We start from the raw sequence: 14,376 nt of genomic DNA, 5'->3' as shown, positions 1-14,376 counted from the left end.
AGTTTGAGGGGTAAAATGAACCAAACAATAGTTTATGGGGTTATCCAAATTTTGGCTATAGTTTAGCGGAGTAATTTAGACTTTTTCCCATATTTTAACCTACCAGTAAGCAAGTGCAAACTTTCAACGGTTCCTAGTGGGGTAGCCTGCCAGGGCTATGTGGAAGCAGCTTGAAAGTCATGGTCGGCATGTTTTGACAGCACTGGAGAAAGAAAGTAGCCGCTGTAGTTTGGTTGGATGAAATGGAGTTAGCACCAGCTTAAATAGAGACGCCAACCATAGTGAACTGGACATCGTCATGACTCACGAGATATCTTGCTACGGACCTCATGCTAGTGTAGTGCTACGTCTAATAAATTTGTGAAGGTGGGATGACTCTGATAGTCGGATGACCTGCTCTGATCCTGCATTAGGGTACGCACAAAAGCGATAGCTAGCAACGGCGCTCTCGTCAAAGCCAAAGCAAACTTTGCAACAGTATAATTATTAACCAACTAGATACAACAGAAAAGAAACTATAGTTGTCTCACTTTTTTTCCTCAACCAAAGTGCAAAACACATGGTACCAGACAGTAGTTCCATAACATCTATGCATTTTCCTGATGGCGGACGGCACATTGGAACAGGAAGCTCTCCTCAGCATAGTGCAAATGTTTCAGATAGTGGTAAGGCAAATAACGGGAACTTGCACAAAAGTATACAACTAAAAAAGTTCAGGTCGTTTGATTTGGCTGATCTTTATTTCTGTTTAGATTCCGAGCTGGATGCACATTATTAGTTCGGTTGACCTGAGGCTGGCTGATCTGTTATGGGTTTTTTCAGCAAGATTTTTTTTTTGAACAACTAGGCAGGAGCACTGCCGATGCATTTAAGAGAGAAAACAAAGTTTACAGTTAAAACAAAGGGTTGTGAATTGTGATTACATGAAACAAAATGAACTCCTCGACTCATGATTACAGCTAAATCCCCCTCGGGGTGCCACAGGCAGCCCTTCTAAGGTTGACCTCTTCCTTGATAAGCTGAAAAACTTGTAGTGGCTGCAATGTCTTCTGTTCAAAGATCCTCCTGTTCCTTTCCTTCCAAAGATTCCAAGCAGTATACATTTGGATTGCAGCAACCGATCACTTTTGCACCTGTGGTAGAAGTTCCAGGCTTCTCTTCCACCAATCCTCAATCTCTTCTTCTGGGTTAGCCGGAACTTGGATTGTGCCCGATGTCCAATTGCCCGATGTCCACCCCCTCAGCAAGATTACTGTTGCTCTTTGTATTAGTGGCATAAGTATAACTCAGCATAACTGGCCGTGCAATTCCAGAATGAAGAAATATAATTTGATTCGCGAAATGAGAAAATTGAAGTCATACTGTTGCATGGCTCTGTTGTGCTTTACGGTCTTAGGAGTGTATGGTACTGGAGGATTTACATGCCATTTTTTGAAGCACAAAAATGCTGTCTGTGCAAATTATGAGTCCAAGATTAGCAGCAATATTTACATGCCATTGGTGCCTCGTCATAAAATCTTCCGTCTAAGTTCTTCTCAGGAAGATATGTGCATATTAGCTTTACTGCAGTGCATGACAAACTGTATCTGGCTAGGAGATACTGATTCCGTAGACATGCCAAACTTCCACGATATATTTTGGGGGAACATCATTTAACTAAGGACGTTCTCTTGCCAAACTTTTGAATGAACATCCTGACGCATCCACTATATATATGGACCAGGGGGCACCTTATTCTCATTGCAGAACACCAGATACGCTTCGGAAGAATGGCTGGCCGGCTAGTATTTGTTCTAGCGTTCCTGTGGCTCAGTACTGCTAGCACGCTGTTCTGCCTTGTTGCATCCCGAGAGCTCTTGCAGTCACAGGGATCACCAGCGGGTGATGCAACCTCCCACATCAAGAAGACGAGATCCATGCTTCCGGCTAAAGCTATGGTGGCAACCCACGACGGGGGACGTCATGACTGGTTTGCTTACCTTTACTGTTACTCGTACCCCCCCCCCCCCCCCCCTCATATTTGATCTTTGTACTATAGGGCAATAACTGCCCGGGTCAGTCTCTCGTACAAACAGTCTGCGCTTTTTTTTTGTATGGTTAGTTCAGTGCTTAAATCAGCTTCCATTAACAGGGGGTGAAGACAGACAGAGTGGAGAATCAAAGATGATATTTTATGCCCCGAACACCCTAGTCCCTCCGGTGCGTCTCCCACGGTCCCACCTTGCGCGTCGAGGAAATGTTGAGTGGTGACAGAATGAATGTCAGCTCGGCCGGAAGACTGACAGACCAAATACCTCTGTTTGTTCATGCTAGTGTGTCTCAAGGAGTGTTTCAGCACGGGGGGAAATACCTTCCAAGTGTTGTATCTGGGCTAAAGCAGAAACCATTGAATAAATAAATGGACGCGATGGGTCTGTTCTAATAGTTTTGAGTTCTTCCCCTTCGCTATGCCCGCCCTACACAACAGAAGCGCCACTGCCATCGGCCTCTGCACCTGGAAAATCCCGAACAATATGAGTGAATTAAACACTGAAGAAATCAAACCACGTACAGCAGTCACTTTAGCAGACTTAGTTTCAACTTTACAGGCATTTAATAATTCATGAAAGTTGCTTAACGGACGGAGCACGGCCGCGTTCCGGGCGCTGCTGAGACCCTGCCGGGCGACAATGCCATCGGCGGAGACTCACGGAGCGCACGCCGCGGACGGAGCTTTCTGTAGCGTCTTCCACCCCACCCCAAGACCCCGCCGGCGGCCACCCGGTCCCGGCGGCCACCAGCCCCACTGCCGGCGGTCCCCCACCGATCTGGCAGCTCCCAAGCCCCCGTCACCGCTCTCTCCTGCCTTGACGCTCAGATCTACGCTCCCTCCCCTTCTCTTGCACTCTCAATGGGGGACCCTCCGCCATCACCCCCCAAGGATGCTGGTCGCTCGGGTGTCAGATCCGCGTCGGATCTGCGTCACCAACTCAATCCCAACGCCATCCCCTTCTCCCCCTCCCCGGGTGCGGGTCCCTCTCACCTGGCAGATGTTTCTCCTGAGGGCATCTGCTTCAGCTTGCTGTCCGACTCCGAGGATGAGGATGAGGAGCTAAACTGGCTGCCCCCTTGCTCCTTGCCTAAGGGGAAGGGGGTGGCTGCTGAAGGTCGCCGCAGATCCACTTCTCACGCTCGCGGTTCGGGCGGCTTCATGGCTGACGCCCGCCGGTCGTCTGCAAACCCGCCCCCCCCCCCCAGTCGCACTCGGATCCTGAGGTGGATGAGGACGGATTCCGCAGGGTGGTCAACAAGCGCCGTGCTCGTTTGGCGGCGCGTCCCCTCATCGCCCTCACACCCGTCGGCCGGTGCCTGCAGATTTGGTCGGAAGATGCTTCAATTGCCTTGCTTACGACCACGTTGCCTCGCGCTGCACCCAGCCTTCTCGTTGCCTCCGTTGTGAGGAGGTGGGCCATTCCGCCAGGAACTGCAAGCGCCCCAGGTTCGTCGGGCCGGCACTCGCATGGATGCGGCAACGGCATCAAACTTCTGGGGCCAAGGACGTTCGGCTGCCTCTGCTTCGACTGCATCCTCTGGGTCTGCTTCCACCGGCCGGGCCTACTCTGGTCCGCCGTCCATCTGCGCGGCCTCGCCGAGGGGTCGCAGCGCTTCGCCGGAAGGCCGCTCTACACCACCGGATGTCGTCCCGGAGTTTCCGAAAGGGCATCCCTCACGAAGGCCTGACTTGGTTATCCGGACGGTTCCTCGTTCAGCGGAGTTGCAACACGATGAGGACACACTGGTTGCATCCGCTTTGGTCGTTCTGGTCGTCGGAACCCGTCCCTCCCTCGCCCCTTTCTAGGTCAGGCGCTTCGTTCAGGACAACTATGGTTTGGCTGCTTCTGATTTCACCCTTCATCGTTACTGGCCTGAAGATTTCCTGCTCATTTTTCGGAATCCGTCGGATGTGCAACGTGTGCTGAATCCTCCTCTGCCGCGTGCTGATATGGTGCTGCGTTTCCGTCGTTGGAATCGACTCTCCACGGCTGAGGGCGAATCTATGCGCTACCGGGTTCTGGTTGAGCTTCGTGGAGTTCCCTCGCATGCTTGGTCGGTGGCAACCGCACAGGCCATTCTTGGTGATGCCTGTGCCACGCCTGTGCTCACTCCCACGACGATGGCGCATGCTGATTTACGTCGTTTTCAGGCGATTGTTTGGTGTAGTGATCCGGACCATATTCCAAATGAGGCGGTCATCCGCGTTCCAGAGAAAATTGTAGGCTTGGGGAATAATAATCTTTTCTTCGGCCTGAGCAGATTATACATCACAGCCTACCTCTGCTTGGGTATAAGGTCCCAATTGAAATCCTCGAGGTACAGGATTGGAATGATTCGAGCTCCTCCGATGATTCTGATACTCTACCTGATCGTGTACTAACTGACTCTGATGACGATGAGGATTATCCGGGCTTTGGGGATGGCTCTGAAAATACCACCGGTGGTGGTGTAGCGTCGGGAACGGATGTCCCCTCTAATCCCTTGCCGTTTGCCTGGTCGCTCCCCTACCCCATACGATTTGGCAGTTTCTCACCGGCAAAGCTGCAACAACCTGCTTTGGGTCAGCACTGCATACCCAATGTTGACGGGGCTGCAGAATTATTTCATGATGGTCACTCTCCCATGGTTCATGCTCGAGATTTTGATCCAATGGTATTTGAAGCTGAAGCCTGTCGTTCCTGGGCTCCCAGATTGGTTGCTGATGATGGGCCGCTATCACACTTAGTTGCCCAGACAATTGCTCCTCACGTGGATCCTATGTTAATTGAAAGTGAAGCAATCTTTATTCCATCAAACCCATCTTTTGTGGATGATATGCCTCCTTCTCCACCTCTGGTGTCCCAGATGGAGGCGCTGCCCGCTGTGCCTGCATTGGAGGGACAAGCCATCTCTCCTGCCCTGGAATCGGTATGTTTCGCTTTGCAGGGACCTGCGCCGGTCCTGCACTCCTCCCCTTCGCTCCGCAACATCACAGTCACGCGTGGGACTCGGGAGTCGCTACCGTTCAACCTTTTCCCTGATGCCAGCACGCCGGTTAAAGAGACGGTCGCTAATTTCGCGCATGCTATGTGCGGGGATGCCCCCCCACCAGTGCTGGTCGCTTCTCCGCCAAGGCGCCGTTCCCGGCAGCAGCCACAAGAATTCACCATCCGGCGCAGCGAAAGGCTGGCAAAGAAGTCGCATCACCATGCCACAAAGCCCACGGTCCAAGCGCAGAACGTGATGAAGAAGAAGCTGGGCATCACCTCGGACACCCATCCCCCGGACGCGTCCTCGTTCTAGCAATTTACGGATACATTCTCCTCCACCCTCACTGTCTCACAATGTAAGGCTTTGGATGACTTGTTGCCAGCAGGGATGGGATCTCTGGCAACAGATGTAGCGACACCTGTGTCGGTGCTTTGAGTGCTTTGCTGGTCGGTTCATTTTGGTCGCAAAACTGTTAATCCATGATACGTGAAAACTGTCTTGTATGAAACGTAAGGGGCCTCAACTCTAGAGCCCGTCGCAATGTGGTATGTGAATTGGTCGTGCAGGAGAACATATCCCTACTTTCTTTACAAGAATCTAAGCTTGACAATTGCTCGGTAGGTCTGATTTTGGAAATATGTGGGGCTGGTTTTGATTTTTTTTTTCTGCCAGCGAGCAACACTTGTGGGGGCATCTTACTGGCCTGGAGAACTAATGTTTGGTCGGTAACCACCCCGCTGCTAAGGTCGTACAGCTTGACGGCAAAGGTCACCATGTTGGCGACTGGAGAGACTTGGTGGCTAACATCTGTCTATGGGCCACAAACGGACCAGGAAAAAATTCTGTTCTTGGAGGAGCTGAGGGATGTACGTGCTGGTTGCACTGGTACCTGGTTGGTTTGGGGAGATTTTAATCTCATCTATCGTGCTCAGGACAAAAATAACACACGTCTCAACAGACGTATGATGAGCCGATTCAGGCAATTCATCGGTGATGCTGATTTACAGGAGCTCTATCTCAGGGGCAGGCTCTATACATGGTCGAATGAACGTGACAGGCCGACGCTTGAACGGCTTGACCGTGTCTTCACCTCTGAAGAATGGGTCCTTGCCTTCCCCAATCATGAGCTATCGGCGCTAGCAACAGAGTGCTCTGATCATGCGCCGCTTCTTCTCAAAACTGATTGCTCACTTCCACAATGTTTGTGATTCCGCTTTGAAAACTTCTAGCCCAAATGTGAAGGTTTCTTACAGGCCGTCGAGGAGGCTTGGAATGCCCCATTACCTTGGTCGATTCATGATGCTGACGCTTAACGATGTTTAGACTACAAGCTGCGGAACACAGCTAAGGCATTGAAGAGTTGGAGTGCTAAGAAAATTGGGTCGGTTCGCCTTCAATTAGCGATCGCAAAGGAGATTGTGCTGCGACTTGATGCAGCCCAGGACTCTCGGCTCCTGGCGCCACATGAGTTAACTTTGCGGAGGAAGGCCAAACTGTGCTCCCTTGGCCTTGCCTCGTTACAGAGAACTTTGGTTCGGCAGCGATCTCGACTCACTTTCTTGGCTGAAGGGGATGCCAACACGAGGTTCTTTCATTTACAAGCATGCCATAGGAATCGTAAAGGGCATATTTCCAAGCTAAAAACTGATGAGGCTGTGCTATTTAAAGATGATGAAATGGCAGATGCGATTTTTAAGCATTTTGAAAGCATGTTGGGCACCCGTGGAGATCAGCTCAACCTCATTAATTTCGATGAGCTGGGTTTCCCTTCGATTAATGGGTCTTTGCTTGATCACTACTTTACTGAAGAGGAGGTCTGGCAGGCAATTGTGGATATGCCTACTGACAAGGCGCCGGGGCTGGATGGGTTTACAGGACTCTTCTACAGGACGGCTTGGCATATAATCAAATCTGACATCATGAGGGCCTTCCAGGCCATTTGGTCGCTTGATGGTCGGAGTTTCTACTTGGTGAACCAGGCATACATGGTCCTTTTGCGTAAGAAGCAGGATGCACTCTCTATCGGGGACTATAGGCCCATTGTAGCGAAAATGGGCTCTCATGCCATATTTCAATATAATGTTTTGGCGATTGATGACACACACAACACTTGGACTAATATGATTGTTAAGATGACAATTCTCAGACTTTTAGGTTCAAGTGATGACAAAGAGAAAATAGGCGTAGCTAGGCCCGAAAATTGAACCGACGATAGGAAAATTGTACTCACTGGTGCAATGGGCTCAGTGGAGACCAAGTCAGCAGAGTGCACCGGTTGAACTGACGACGGGAAAAATGAAGGCGTCGGTGCAATGGACCCGGAGGCTGAGGCTAGGGTTTAGCACCGGTTAAACCGACGATGCTCAAAATTGAGCGTCGATGCAGTTGTCCAGAGACTCCATTTTTCGGGGGTTTCTGAGCTTGCACTCACCGGTTAAACCGACAGTGATTTCAAGAGCGTCGGTCGATTGATCAAGTAGCCGTTGGAAGACAGTAACGGTTAGAAGAAGGGAAAGTACACTCACCGGTTGATCCGGTGTTGACAAAACTGGAGCGTCGGTTTAACCGACGATAAGAATTTTTGTCAGCCTTTCCCAACGGCTCTTTTGGGGTGTGTGGGCTATATATACCCCCAAGACCGGATCATTTGAGGTTGCTGGAGAGTGCTGGAGTTGCTGAAGCCTACTACACTTGAAGAACACCTCCAACCACCATAGAGCATCATTGTACATCATAGAGGCTTAAGCACACTTGTGAGAGTGCTTAGTGCTTGTAATAGGGATTAGTTCTTGCGAGAGCTCCCTTGAGAGAAGCCTTGCTGCGGCAAGCATCTTGTGTACTCGTCGTGTGACCCTCCGACTTGGTGTGGAGAGTCAACGACACTTTGTGCAGGGAAGAAGACCCCTCTTGGTGAGAATCTCCGATAGTGAAGACGGTGCCATGGGTGACGCTTCGAGAGAGACAGTGGCGGTGGCCTTGTCTTGGTGACTTGGGGTCACTTAGCCTTTACTTGCCGGGAGCCTTGGTGGCGAACGCAAGACAGTGATCAAGCGGAGAGACTCGGCATCACACTTATTCGTGTTGGACAAGTGGCCGTGGACGTAGGGAGGGACTTGGTGTCCTAACCGAACCACGTTAAATCGTGTGTCTTGGTGTCTTCACGGGAGTTTGCATATTCTCTCTCTTACTTCTTTACTTACCGTATTACGTTTCCGCATTTGCTCTTACTTGCATGTCTTTACTTTCCTAGTTAGTTTGATTATGATTGGCTATAGGTTGAAGTCTTTTAGGGGTAAGTAGAGAGTAGCATAGATAAACCTTAGTCATAACTAGTATGTGTATGACGTGTTAGGTTTATCTTATGCAAATAGATTGAGTCCTAAGATAAAAAGCGATTAGCGACCCTATTCATCCCCTCCCCCTCTAGGGTCGGACACCCCGGTGATCCTTACACCCAGAAGCTTGATACATAGTTTTGTCAAGCTGCTCACCAAGGTGCTAGCCCGCCGTCTTGCACCTCACATGAATGACCTTGTCAAGCACAACCAAAGCGCCTTCATTCAATCCCGGCTCATACATGAAAATTATAAAGCAGTGCAACTCTCTGCTAAGATGCTACATCGAAACAAAATACCATCCGCCCTCATTAAGATCGATATTGCAAAAGCATTTGACACGGTCAATTGGCGTTTCTTGCTAAACCTGTTACAACACCTTGGTTTCTCCAGGAGGTGGCTTGATTGGACATCCGTCATTTTATCTTCTGCCAGCACAAAGGTCATCTTGAATGGATCCCTTGGCAGAAGAATCTGTCATGCTAGAGGGCTACGCCAGGGCGATCCATTATCTCCTTTACTGTTTGTGCTGGTCATGGAGGGCTTAAATGCCCTCCTAAAGTTGGCTGATGTCCGAGGGCTTTTGCAGGTACTTCATCCCAAGATCAAAGAACGAGCTTTCATGTATGCGGATGACATTGTCATTTTCCTCTCGCCAAATCAGCAAGACTTGGTGCTCACCAGGGGAATCTTGGAAATATTTGCGGGCGCTTCGGGCTTGAAAACAAATTTGTCCAAATGCTTGATCTCGCCGATTCAATGCGATCTTGAAGCACTTGTGATGCTTCTCACACACTTCCCAGGCAAGATTGATCCTTTCCCCATCCATTATCTGGGCATCCCGCTTGGTCTAAAAAAGTTGAGCAAGGTCGCTTTGCAGCCTTTGATAGACAAGGTCGCAAACAGGCTACCGTCCTGGAAGGCCGGCTTGTTGAATCATGCTGGGAGAACTGTCCTCATTAAGAGTACTTTATTGGCCATCCCAACGCATACGGCTTTGGCAGTCGCTCTCTCTCCTTGGGCTATCAAATGCATTGATAGCATCAGGCGGGGTTTTCTTTGGAAAGGTGCCCAATCGGCCAAAGGAGGACACTGTCTCCTAGCTTGGCCAAGAGTTTGTCGACCCCCTGAGTTGGGGGGATTAGGCATCATTGATTTGCAGCACTTTGGATATGCTTTACGTATGAGATGGCTATGGTTGAAACGCACTGAGGATGCACGACCTTGGCATGAGTTGCCTGATGAAAAGGATCCCATTGTGGAAGCCATGTTCCAGGCCTCCATTTATGTTGAATTGGGCGATGGCCGCAAAGCTCTGTTCTGGACTGATCGCTGGTTGCAAGGGAAGTCTCTGGTCGATGTTGCTCCTTCTCTTTGTAGGGTAATTGGTCCTCGTATAAAGAAAACAAGAACTGTTGCCCAAGCGTTGCAAGCAAATCGTTGGACCAAAGATATTTCTGGAGCACTAACCGTCCAAGTCATTCTTGACTATCTACTTGTGTGGGACTTGATGAGGGGAGTGAATTTGTAGATGACCGGCCGGATAGATTGTGCTGGAAATGGACACAGACAAGGTTTTTTCTAGCTCCTCCGCCTACCGATCTTTCTTCATTGGACAACATCCTGTTGAAGGAGCTAGGTTGCTTCGTAAGGTACGAGCCCCGGCCAAATGCAAATTTTTCATTTGGTTAGTGCTACATGATAGATGCTGGACTGCCGATCGGAGGAAAAGGCACGGGCTGCAACAAAACAATTCATGTACCCTTTGCGCACAGGCATCAGAGACAATTGATCATCTCTTAATCTGCTGCCCATTCTCGAGGGAACTGTGGTACAATTTGTTTCGCAGGATTGGTTGGGCTACTGTCACTCCATCTGTCCAAGATAAGTGGCTGGTCGTTTGGTGGAACAAAGCTAGGAAGAGCATTCAGAAACAAGATCGTCCATGTTTTGACTCGGTGGTAATTACGGTCACCTGGATACTATGGAAAGAAAGGAACAACAGAATTTTTAACCGTGCTGTAAAAACTTTAGCTGAAACACTAGATTGGGTGGTTGATGAGATCGCTGCTTGGTTTCAGGCCGGATTTAGTTGTCTTCAAGCTGCGGCTCAGGTTTTAGGTAGACTACCAGGTCGCGCAACCATTACTGTGTAATCGTCTAGCTTGGTGACATGGGCTGGTTTCATTTCCGAAACCAACCCGTCTTTTGTACTATGTTTTCTTCTCTTCTTAATGAAAAAACGTGCTCAGGCACGGTCGCGAAAAAAAAATGAAAGTTGCTTAAATGAGATGTTAACCCAGCAAGCAGTTAAGAAGCTGGCAACGAGACGTATAGAAACTTCACCATTATTATACATACCTGAATGAAGAAGCCATTTTAACTTCACCATAAGTTTATGAGCAATTGAAGTCCATCCAAACAAATATTAAACATCAACCTAAGATGTGCTGGCAATATTTCAATCAGCATACCATTACAATACATGCTTTTCTTTTAAATTGGCAATGCTGGGTTTGTATTATTGTTTGGAAAAAGGGCAACCTTCGAAATTTCTGTCTGAAATTGAACATGCAGTCAGATTAATGTTTCATCACGAAATGGGGGCAAAATTGGGCATTTGAGATGTATTCTGCAACAAGATAGTTTGATATATACACCTTGATGAAGATCAAATTTTATTACTCTCGCGAATTATAGTTTCACGGTTGACCAGGTAGTTGTACATATGCCAAAACTGTGAAGTAGGTCTGGATCACGGTACATAAAAGCATTATTACTGCAGCTAATACTGCAAGCGCCAACCATGGATTGCTGAAGTGATTGAGCCATAGCCACGCCATCCATCTATTCATCTTACTCTGGTAGTGAGCCTCCAGTACTAGGCATAGAGGTTTCAAGTAGTAGTTGCTCTCAGAATCAAAGGTAATTTGTTTTGTAAGTCTGGTGAACAGAGCTGAAATATCATCATCACTGTCAAGCATATGCACAATAATCCCTTCCTGAACTAATAATGTTGCATCGTCAGGCGAGGTAAGCAGATGAGACATAAAAGCAATATATGCAGTAACATCATCCCCAAACCGTGGGTCAGCTTGTTCAAAAGCAATTAAATTCTTGAATAATGATTCGGTGTTCTCATCAATTGGAAAACATGGAAATTCTACCACTCCGCGGCTGAACCTTATGTCTAAAAGTGAGTGTCTATCATTGTTGTTGTAATATCTTCTCTTAAGTTGCACTCCTGCTTTGTGGTAATGTGTTGCTTGGCGCCATAGGCTTGGCAACCGCTCACCTTGAAAACAGTCTATTTGCCGTGTCGGTAACATGTTCTGTGGACTTTCGGTTGGATGGTAGCAGCACGGAAATTTTTTTTGTCCCAAATGAAGAAGGTGGAAGTACCTGGGCCTTGGTGGAGATTGCTGAATTTCCTCCATTTTCCGGCTTGGTTTGAAGTACATGTGACATAAGTAGATGGTGAAAATCCTCCAGTCTCTTAGGCTCTCGCGCTGCCTTTGGAAACTGCCGTAAGATATCATCTACACATTCAGCAATCTGAATTGCAACAGTTGTACTTTCCATGCTTTCTCCTACGGCCAATTTGAATACACTGCTGATGACGAAAAGAGGAATTTGGTTCTCTAGCAAAAACAAGTCATGCCAAGCAGCGTTGCTGTACCAATCTCCAACCGTATTATCATTATTCATGTGTTGAGGATTTTGACGACCTGGCGTTTCATGTGATAGCATGTGACTTGAATCCTTGTAGCTTGGATCCACTCGATATATAGCAAATGCTCACCCCCCTTCCTATTTTCCTCATGGGTACTTCTATCATGAATTATCTCACTGTCGGTCTGGCCCAGATTTTCTCCAGATTCTTCTGCTAAAGATATATCAATTGTTTCTTAAGCTTGTGTCGGGTCCCTCTCATGAAGCTTCGTGTTACGCACTACCCTCTGAATGGTTCCATCAACTTTCACTAGAATGAAGCATGCATCAAGTAAGAGCATCTGCACAAACTGCTTCCTCGTTAGCTTTGTATCTGCAGAGTAACATTTCCTTACTTGGGATTCCATTCCAAACACAATTTTGATATAGTCCAGCAAAGATCTTTTGCAATTCACTTTGAGGATGAAATCCAGACATTTCCACTTTTCCTTTTCCATGGGTAACAAAGCTTGTTGTTGATTGTGATATGGACCGATAGAGAGAACAACAGGCTCGTAACAGTTGTTGTCAATGCCACGGATATGTTGCGGTACTTTATGAATTATCCAAGCTCCCTTGTCAGTGCATGCATTCAGTTGCCAGTAGTTATCTATCTCTTTCATGATGAAACTAGTCATCTTCTCTATGTCTACACAAGTAACTGAAGTGCTAGGGGTCGGAGTCATCATTCACTTCTGTCAGAAAGTACAGTAAACTTTCTCTGAGCCAACAAAAGTGTTTAAGACAAAAGGAAACGTCATGGAAATATAGTTCAGAAAAAGAAATACCACAGGGAATATAATTTTTCTCATCACATGAAAATGGGGTGGTAATATAGGGGTTCCTGGTTCCTATCGTTTTAAAGAAGGATGGAATTTTCAATTTAGGATCATTCAGTGTCCTTGAGGTAATGGAGTGAGAAAACAATAATACTGCATGCAGAACTAATAACGCTGTACGATCTCAAATTTTAGGAGTACTAACGCAGCACCAATGAACACAACGAAGTAACAGCATAGATCTCCAGGCAGCTGTAACTTACAGGCAGTTGATTTGAGAAGTATACTTTTCAGATCTGAGATCACTTTCTTCAGTAAATGACATGCACCTTTATTTTACGATCTCGACGACGGCACAATTGATACTTTGTCGAAGGAACAAGTACTGCTGCCGCCAGAACAAGTACTGCTGCCGCCATTCTGGCGATCGGCGGATCTAAGAGCGCGCGCGAATATTGGTGGCGGGGAGAAGCGGACAGAGAGGTGCGCTTCCATCGCATACCCCACCAAGCCCCGTGGTATTTTCACATTCTTTTCTTTCAAAAGGTAGCAGTATTCATACTTTTACTGCTAAATCTCCGTAAAATCTTAATAAAGATTGTAAACCTAAGGTACGACCACAATGTATTGACCTTTTTTTGTGCTATATGCACAAAATTGTGACCATTGTGGCGCGTCAAAACCTTGTATTGATCGTTCGTAGTCTTGTCAAATAGGGGGATATAGTATTTAGCAGAATCCAACCACTGATAATACCACTATGGCCTGCAATATAGCCCATTATTTCTATTGGAGCGGTCAAGGTGGGCCAGGTGGCATTGATAATGGCAATTGCAACGCTCACTTTTTCTTTGTATTTTCGTTTTTTTTCTTTTTTGGTTGTGCCCGCGTGTCGTGGACCATGCTTGAGCTTGATAAAAAGACTTGCCGTGCCAGCACAGCACAACACGATGGCCTTGTTTGGTTCACCATAGCATACCTAGCGCTAAAAGGGAATCTTGCATGCATAAAGTACTAAACGAAGTTTATTTGCAAAATCTTTTCACATATGGATGCAACTTTGCGTGACAAATCTAATGAACCTAATTAATTCATAATTTGCTACAATAATGCTACAGTACCACTATCTACGGGGTTAAAGGTCTCATTAGATTCATCTCGCTGAGTAGCTCAGTAGTTATAGAGTTAGTTTTGTAGAATGCTTTTATTTAATATTCTTAATTGATGGTCAAAATTTGCTACAATAACTTAGTGCTATTAAACCAAATAGAGTCGATACATAAAAATCTAGACCCGACACGGCACGAGGCACGAGAAAGCCGTGCCCTGCCCAAGTCCCAACTCAGTGCGCTCCAAGAAACTGAGCCTCCTATGCCGACTTGGAGGAGTATTTGCCATCTGAAGTGAGTTCTCTTTCCGCATGAATGGAAATCTGATGGCCCTATTTGCTTAGTGCTACGTTAATAATTGTAGCAACTTTGATCAATAATTAGGAGTACTAAATAATGACAGTTTACAAAACTAACTTCATAACCCCTGCGCTAGGA

This window comes from Panicum virgatum, chromosome 7K, assembly GCF_016808335.1.
Source record: "Panicum virgatum strain AP13 chromosome 7K, P.virgatum_v5, whole genome shotgun sequence".
NCBI lineage: Eukaryota > Viridiplantae > Streptophyta > Magnoliopsida > Poales > Poaceae > Panicum > Panicum virgatum.
This window is presented reverse-complemented; position numbering follows the sequence as displayed.